Here is a 9,497-nt window from a genome sequence, read left to right as displayed (position 1 = left end):
ACCTTAGTGTCAGTGTTTTGGTAATGAGGAAGGAGGGAAAAAGTAATTCAGCAGAAGGGGTGCTATTTTGTTGACTATAAATCCTCACATGCCATGTTCAGAGGGTCATATTAAAAAAAGGTACAGTAAATTTTCTTATAGTTCATGATTTTCATAATTTGTTACATTGTGTCTCACACCTTTGTGTCAGAATTCTGAGATGTTTTTTTTCTAAACAGGGGCCATCGCAATACAACAGAAAGAGCAATTAGCTTTTCCCTATGAATTCTCTCATGCCATATTCAGAAGGTCATATCTTAAAAATGGTACAGCAACATTTCCTGAAGTTCAGGATTTTGAGAGTCTGTTACATTGTGTCTCACACCTCAGTGGCAGAATTGTGAGACGATTTTATAATCAGGAGGGAGGGTCATAGCAATACGCAGAAAGTGTCATCACCCTTTGCTCATCCTCCGTTAACCATATATTCTCATATGCCATGTTCTAAATGTCCCATTGTAAACTGCTATAATAACATTTCTTGCAAAATGCAAGATTTTAAGACTTGCCTTTGTCTTCTTTACTTGTTGTCTAATATGCCAGTTTGTGTTATTGTGAGTTTTGAAAATTGGTTTTCGATTTTCTGAAATGTGTTTCATACAAAAATGCAATTTGGATAATCATTACTTACATATTCCCCTTTACTGAGGATATGTGCAGTAATCCACTCGGATTAGTATTTTTAAAAATGACTATAGAGAGCCATCTACAGGCGAAAGGCGGCATAACATCACAGCAGCAGCACTTAAGGTGGAACAAAAACGGGAATAAGAAGCTGGCGAATAAGCAGCCAACTTCAGCCTCGTTAATGCAATAGGATTGGGTGAGGTAGAAAAATATTTATTCCTCTGAATCATAACATTTTTGTAGGTGTTCTAGGACTTCTTGCCTCAGATAAAACTGCCAATACATCACTTATTTCTACTCCATCGATATCAGCAGTGTTATCAGTACTGAGCCCTAAGTGTAGGTCCTGTCATCATATAAAAACTTGAACGTATCAACTGCATTCACCTGAAAAAATCTGATAAAATTGAAAAATACATCGGAAACAAATTTGCACTGTTTTTTTCAGATCCAGAAGAGAATCATCACGAGGCTCAAAACAGACCTGTTTTTAATAATTTCCAGGAGGAAAGATTATTCAGATGCAAACATGGGTCCAAAATCAATGTACTCACCTATCGTTGTTGCTTCTTCAGATCCTTCAACTGAATGTCGATATTGAGGGATGATATCATACAAATTTTGGTTTTCTTTTAAAGCAAATTTGATTAAAATATGAGCCTCTATTATAGTTGTCTAGGGATGTTTCGCAAGGTATAATAGACCCCCTTGTGCCCTCCGCTAAAATATTATAAAATACAACAATCTTTATATATATAGAACAGCATTTATGGTTACATGTATATTAAAATTAAGATAAATATACAAAAGTATTAGAATAGAAATGTACAGTCCTAACATAATCATGCTGTCCAGATGTCTTTTTTGCTTTTTAAGTTCTCCAACAAATCTGTGTTGTAATTTTAAATATTTTAACTAAGGGTGCAACGAGAGTATAAATGAATTCTCCTGCCAGCCATTTGAAGGTCAAAGTCCGTGACTGAATACGATTCCCTTGAATGTTGGCCATGACTGGTCATTCCCAGTGATAATGACTAATGTACTCACTTGTTTACTTGTTGTAGTTCGACACACAAAACAACTCCATTTCCTGCAAATATCAAGTGGGTTAAGGTTTTACTAAGAAATCCAATTAAGTAGAATAATGAGAAATGGGCTCGAACCACTAACCTTTCAATTAACAGCTCCCAGAGACTCACGTGCATCCCTTTTCTCTATTTGCAAGCTTTTGGTTAAAAAAAAGACTTTATTCTTGCCGGCCTGTGATATTTGTTTTGCACTGATAAGCAAGATCTGTATTTCATCTTTCGCAAGCTGTATGAATTTCATGAAAAGCAAGTTGTTCTAGAAAGAAAATGAAAACTTGCATTTAACAAAATCAAGCCGCACGTGATCATCCATAGTGATACATTCTATAAGACAAGACAGGAAGAAAGGCACCACTGGCATTTGAACTCAAGATCTCCTGTTTAATAGGAAAACGCATTAACCAAATCAGCCAAAGTGCTGTCAGAGTATTAACATCATGTCTGATGTCAGTGATTGCAGCTGACTATCGCTGGAGTACAGTTCACTGTGAACAAGTCAGCCTGCATAATGAGGGGAAGAGACCAGCCTCTGTGATGCACTATAGAGTTACACTAACCTTCTGCCCTACTGTTCTCTGCTGCATTCTACCCTAGCAGATAAATATTGGTTTCGATGCGTGTAAGGTTTCTTTTTTTTGTCAAATATTTTCAAGCATATTTTTGCTGTTGAAAATAAGTGGTTTGTGGTTTTGAGTGTTGTGTTCCTCTTCCCTTAGTGTCACCCAAAGTGATACATTGTGCTTTGGCAATTCTTCAGGCTATAGTGTTTAGAGGAGTTCAGTTGAATTATTTTGCATAGATAAATTATTTATTTTCCTTTTAATCCTTTAAAGCATATTACATTGTCAATACATTGTATCTTTCTTCCTACTAATTGTCATCATTTTTTTTTCTGGCTTGATCTCGTAATCAGATATTTCAGAATCTTCCTTAAAAACTAGTAAAAGAAGTGGGACACGTTCATGCACACTAAAAAATACGAAAGGGTAGCAGGACACAGTAACCACCAAACATCTTGTAGATTATGAATGTGCCTAAAATATTTCAGTACTTTAGAGGGTTCTGCCATTTTAGATGTTGTACTGTGCCTGTCTGATTTATCAAACGTCTCATTTAAATCTCTATATCATATTTCTATATCAGTCTGAAGGCCTTGCAGTAAAGATTGCAATTCATCCCAAAATGCCAAGTTTCCCACTGTTGATACGTACAAAGAAATTAATGTACATTTTCCCCCCAAATTAACCAATTTAAAAATCAAATGCTCACAATATTTTAAATTTTGCTAAAATGCTCACAATATTTTAAAAAAGTTCTATAAAATGCAAAAATCATTAAAACATTTTAAAACAAGGTAAAAAGAAATGATACACAGTTATAAAGGTCAGGAATTATCAATTTGAAGTTACAATCCACTTACAATATGCCAAAAATGGCAAGAATATGTAAAACAGGTGTATATTTTTTTAAAAATAAAACAAGTTAAAAATAAATACTAAATACTTTTAAAATTCAGGAATGTGTTTGGTCAGATGCTTACGATGAGTGTTGTTGGTGTTTCGTGTGATTTAGCGAATTGAAAAAAGATTCTATTTAAAAACGGCAATAGCTCGTATGAAAAAAATAGTTCGTAAGTATCTTTGTTGTAACAGCTGCGCCAGAACTAGTGTATTCATATTCAGCAGAAAAGTACCTGAACTTGACTGGTTTATATTCAGTTATGTGCGTTGGGAACAAAAGGGAGACTTACTGTACGTGGATTTTATTAGGTTTTAGGAATCAGAAAATGTATTTTTACACGTTTATGCCTACGAGCAGAAATAACTTCCTGCTTTCAGCGCTTTTATTGTTTCTGCTTGTAACCTCGAACAGAGAAACCCAGTACTGACTCACAGAAACGCCCCGGAGTTTCTGTGTTTCTGGGATTTAAGAGGGATGTATGAAGACAGTAAAGGTGAGTTTGTTGTTTTTTCTTCCCCAGCTGAAGAGTATGAAGGCGGTTCAAATGGAATGTACAGAACAGAGGGTGCAGACCTAAAAGGTCTGCTGAGACATCTGATTTAGAAAGTGATCTTACTCTGAGTGGAAAACTGAGGGAAGATCATTTTCAGAGTCCTCAGATGGCTGGTTCTCCCATGGGATTAGTTCTCTCCAATCCTACTGATCCAGCTTTAGAACTAGAGACTCAAGGAGGGCAGGTGGAGAACCATCCTATTGATGGTGGGAGTGGTGGCGAAGGAGGCAAGGAGAGCAAATGGAAAAAGAAAAAGGCCTGTATAGTAGGTGTCACAGACTGAATGATTCTAGCCAGAGCTTTTAGTCTCCCCTGGTCTAACTTTAAGTATGGCTCTGAACATTGTGTCCATAAATGTGAGAAGCATTCGATCCAAGTTATGACATTATGTTGTTACAGGAGTGTGGATTACCTTTTAAAAACAGCTATAAGGATATGGAAGAACTGTGGACATTGGGCCCATTAATTTGGAGTGGGTCCAATGAGAATAAATCTGATGGTATAGCTGTTTTAATTAAAAATATGATGGTAGAGGTACGTCAGTACCTCGTAGTGAAACCAGGGAGAGCACTGGTGTTGTATCTGGGTTTCATTAATGTCAAATTTAAACTTTTAAATGTGTATTGTCCGAGTTGCTCACATGACCGATATGTCCTAATTCAGGAATTGAGAGAATATTTATTGGGATGGGAACCACTGGTTTTAGCTGGGGATTTTAATTGCCTTTTAGAAAGAGAAGGAAGAATGAGGGGTGAGATACAGGTCCAATTTGATAAATGATCAATATTATTGCAAACGGTATGTAAAGATTTTAAACTGAAAGATGCCCTCAAACTTCATAGTCAGGGGAGGGCAGGCTTCACATGGCACAAGTCTAATGGGACCCAAGCCTCACGTATAGATTTTGTTTTGATACGTGATTTTACTTGCACAACTGCAGGCTTAACCCCTGTTTTTTTCTCTGACCATTGTTTACTGTCATGTACACTTGCTATTCCAACGGTTGTTACTGTGGGGAAGGGTGTGTGGAAGCTGAATATTTCACTTCTGGAGGATGAGGAAGTGAGTAGCAGGTTCAGGGAAAGATAAGGAATGGCAGTCTTTGTATGACCTGTTTGGCACAAGAGCACAGTGGTGGGAGGAGGTGAAGGAGCGTACAAAAGCATTCTTCATAGAGATGGGGAGGAGAAAACAGGCTAGGATACGAAGGGTTGAAAACGGATTACAAAAGAGATTGCAGAGGTATGTTAAGTTATTAGAAGAGGGGTGGGACTTCAGTGAGGAAATCAAAGAATTAAAGAATGAGCTTTTAAATCTCTCTAGAGAAAAGATAAAAAAATCATGTTTCAAAGCAAAGTGAAAGAGCTTGAAGAAGGTGAAAAATGTACAAGATTCTTTTTCAAGAAAAGGGTTGCAGGGAGGGGACTAATGTCAGCATTGAAGGGACGAGAGGGGGTTTTGCAAACTTGTATGGAAGACATGTTGACTGTAGCTGAGGATTTCTATGGGGAGTTGTTTGGAAAGAAACAAGTGTCTAAGGATTTGTTAGAAAAATTTGTGAAAGTGGTTCCAAAGAGTGTAAAAGACTATACTGTTTTGTCAAAAGACCTTTATGTAGAAGAGTTAATGGAAAGTTTGAAGACCTTCAAAATGGGCAAGACTCCAGGGTTGGATGGTCTACCCATTGAGTTTTACAGGGCCTTTTGGGATATTTTAGCATTGGATCTTTTAACCATTTTTAAAGAATTTGAGTTTTTAGAAGAACTGCCGGACAGCTTTAAGACGGGAGTTGTGATCTTACTATTCAAAAAGAATGATCGCACAGACCTGACAAATTGGCGACCGATAACTTTATTGAATTGTGATCTTAAACTGCTTTCCAAGTGTTTAACGCTTCGATTAAAATCTGTCCTGAGTGAAGTCATTCATCCAGATCAAGCTTGTGGTGTGGCTGGGAGGAGGATCATGGACAGCCTGATACTGATTAGAGATACCATAGGTTATGCGAGAGAGAGGAATATTGGATTATCGGTCTTAAACTTGGATTTTGAGAAAGCTTACGATCGTATCTCTCATGAGTATATGTTTTGAGTACTACAACAGATGGGGCTTTCAACCAGGTTCCTCACTTGGGTAAGGTTATTATATAAGGGTATAGGAAGTAGAATAATGATTAATGGAAGCATGTCAAATGTGGTTAATGTGAATTGCGGTGTTCGCCAAGGCTGTCCGTTATCCCCACTCCTTTTTGTTTGCTGCATAGAACCACTGGCACTAGCCTTAAGAATGGAGAATGGGATTGAAGGCATTAAAATCCCTGGGAGTGGGGCCCAAGAGGTGAGAACTGTACTATACATGGAGGATGTAAATGTATTTTGTACAGGTTATAAGGGAGTCAGAAATAGCTTGGAGGTGACAACCCAGTTTTGCGGAGCATCAGTGGCCAAGCTGAATAAAAACAAATGTGTACTGATGCAATATGGAAACTGGAGTGAAGAGGAAAATGTGGGAATCACAATTCGTGGAGATGAAATAAAGATCTTGGGAATAAACTTTGACAGAAATGGGATGGGGAGTAGGAATTGGGAGAGGGTGGTAGGGAAAGTCAAAAGCAAGATCGGTCTGTGGAGTTTAATGGAATTAACAATGGAAGGCAAGGTTTTAGTTGTCAAGACTGTAATTTTACCATTACTGTTGTTTGTCAGTGCTGTTTTTATGCCATCAAGGTCTGTTTTATTGGTTTTAAAGAGGGCTATTTTTTTTTTTCTGGAGGTCGAAATGGGAGAGAGTAAAGAGGGTGGTTGTAGAAAAAAAGGTGGAAATGGGTGGAAAAGGCATGCCTGAATTGTTCACTTTCCTAATATACAAATATGTATCATTACATTTGTCTTTAGCGGTAGGGAACAGGGGGAAAGTATCCTTTATGTCTCGCTTTTTGTGTGGTTTTTATTTAAGGACATTGAAAGTTTTAGAGATCCCTTTAACAGCACCTGTTGCTTTTAACCTCCCATATTCATATTTTATCATAAAGAAATTTTTAAGGGAATTGAATTTGGAAAATTAGGCACTGGATGTGTTGACAAGTGCAAGAAGGTTGGAACTTGTTGTGCAGGGTAGAGGTGCAGTATGTCATATTCGTGGCCTTGTGGCTGGGGATCCCAGCCATGTTTGGAAAAGGGTTGGCCACACGGTTTTGTTGAACAGACACAGAGACATGTGCTGGTTGATTGCACATGAAGTTTTACCAACAAGGGCTGTGATGCATTCGAGAGGCATGGGGAAGACATCAAGGTATCCAGTGGAAGGATGCGGACAAGAAGAATCCTTCCGGCACGTCCTGTGGGACTGTGGCATCGCGAAAGAGGTGTGGACATTGGCTAACAGCTGGATAAGGTGCTTTCTGGCTTGCGGTATAAGTGACCCCCAGGTAGTGCTCTATGGATATGGACTTGAGAAGCTATCGAAATCAGAAGAAAGCAAAGCCTGGCAGGTCATCTGTTGCCTAAGGGAAGCTTTATGGAAGACTAGATCTACATTGGTATATAGAATGGAAAAAATTCGGCCTCTGTCAGTGATACAGAAGACTGTGTCTTATTTGAGAGACTACATTTTGATCCACCGGAGAAGATTTGGGGAGAAAGAGACTGAGAGGGTCTGAGAGTTGACATTATGGCCCAAGCATGTTGCAATCATGGATCACAAGTCATGTTTCAGCAGGTCATGTTGGAAACTTTTTTTTGTGATACCTCTTCCCTTGCACAAAAACTGTCTAGTGTTTTTATTCTTCGCTTTTGTATCTTATTTAATTTTATGTAGAACTTAATAGTGTAAGTTGTTATTGCTTGTGTATCAATAAAAACTTTAAAATTTAAATTTCCTTTTGAGCTGATGCTGGGTTCTTTCTCTAAAGTTATTGGAGTTGTTGGTTACTGTGCTAGACCGTCGGGAATAGCGCTATTATTTATTTGTTCTGCTCAAACAGGGCCGGGCAAAACTTAAACTATAACCCTGTTTCAGAAAGATTGAGTCTGAGGGGTAATAGGTGGAGGTTAAAACCCCAAATAAGGGGCTGTTGTTGGTGAAAGCAGTAGATTGGGTCTGATTTTGCTCGTTATTGATCTCACTCACGCAAACTCCGTACGCATTAATGTAGGCGGGGCTATGTGAGATAAAGATAAGAGTGTCCCTTTGTGGGGAGTCCCTTCCCCTGCCCACTCTCCCACTAGGGTCTGTTGTAACCCAGTGTGAAATTCAGCATATTGCAGTTCACCTTTTGATCGCTCAGCTGAGAAGCCCTGGGAATATAGGGCAAACACAGGAGACACCCACCAGCCTCAAAGGAGAGTTTTTATCCCCAAAGGATGACTTGTTTTACAACAGCAGACAATATCAAGAAACAAAAACCTCTATTCTGCTGCTCCAGGCTGGTTTCACTGGGAACAAGTGGGGCTGTTTGTAGAGGGGTGGAGGAAGTTAGATGTAAAGTGTCCAGTCTTGTCAAGGGTAATAAAGCTCATTAGATCTGATTAACCAGTTAAAATGAAATGGTCTGCTTTCTACACAGAAGCCAGTTGTCTCTTCTCAATGTGGGGATGAGTCAGTCAGTCAGTCAGTCAGTCAGTCAGTCAGTCAGTCAGTCAGTCAGTCAGTCAGTCAGTCAGTCAGTCAGTCAGTCAGTCAGTCAGTCAGTCAGTCAGTCAGTCAGTCAGTCAGTCAGTCAGTCAGTCGCATTACAGCGAGGCAGGACTGACAGTCTTGTGTGATCTATTTCATCTCCTGTTACCCCATCTTCCAAAGACAATGGTCCAGTCCAGCCTGGAGTGTCCCAGACTGCTCTGTCTGTGACAGTGGAAGGCTTATCTTTTGTCTCTTGTCCAGCCGGGATGTGACAAATAATGACCCCTCAATGAAGGAAACCTTGGCCTTTGTTGGTGATTACACCCCCTGGCAATGTTACAGGCATTGGGGGAACCTCGGTGATCCCACAGTCCCCCATAGACACTGGCCAGTCTACACAAACCTCATTCATCATTCATCACAGCCCTGACCCCTGTTGTGTCACCCAGGTCTTCTCTGTGAGACAATGATTATTCAGGGAAATTTAAGGAATATATTCCAAAACAGTCAATGGAAGTATGGAATTAAAATTAGTCAAATCTTTATAGATGGAGTATGTCACCTGTTTAATATACTTTTACATTGTGACAAAATTGGACAAATTTTTAGTCCACCATATATACATGCAATGTTTTAAAGACGGGTCTCTGCACTGCACAGGAATCTTGGTTCACTTACAAAAACTTCAGCTTATAACCCATCTGAAGTGTTTTTTTTTTTACTGCTTGTTCTTTAAGGTTAAGATACTAACTCATTGACATTGTTGATTAAAATAAGACTATTGACAAAGTATTCATCACAAAGGTATTATGCCAAATAAACTCTAGTAATCAACAGCAATTAAGAAAAGAAAACAAAGACATCTTCTGAGGATGCCAGATGGAAATACAAACACACACACTCACACTTAGGGCCAATTTTACCAGAAACCAATTAACCCACCAATGATCTTGGACTGATGTCTGAAAACCAGAGCCCGTGAAGGAAACCAAAGCAAACAGTGCAATATAAAAGTTCTTCAGATATTAGAACAGACCTAGCTTATCAATATAATACTTATGTCTGAACTTCATAGAATGGTGACACTTCAATCTTTCATATTCAATGTTTTG

The sequence above is a fragment of the Lepisosteus oculatus genome, chromosome 14 (genome assembly GCF_040954835.1).
Source record: "Lepisosteus oculatus isolate fLepOcu1 chromosome 14, fLepOcu1.hap2, whole genome shotgun sequence".
Lineage (NCBI taxonomy): Eukaryota > Metazoa > Chordata > Actinopteri > Semionotiformes > Lepisosteidae > Lepisosteus > Lepisosteus oculatus.
Note: the sequence above shows the minus strand (reverse complement) of the source record.